Raw genomic sequence first — 200 nt, forward strand, 5'->3', positions numbered from 1 at the left:
ATAGCTGTCCACTGTAGTGACCACTATGCATGAAACGGTTAATCTGTTCCTTGCCATCAATTTAGCATTAATTTTACCTATTATTATTATTTATGACTGAAAAACCACAAGGCCAGAATGAATCAGTGATACTTAATTTTAAAGGTAACAAATGGCGACTAATAAAATTATGTTTAGCAAAATATGACCCCTTTAACCCT

This window comes from Sphaeramia orbicularis, chromosome 15 (genome assembly GCF_902148855.1).
Source record: "Sphaeramia orbicularis chromosome 15, fSphaOr1.1, whole genome shotgun sequence".
Lineage (NCBI taxonomy): Eukaryota > Metazoa > Chordata > Actinopteri > Kurtiformes > Apogonidae > Sphaeramia > Sphaeramia orbicularis.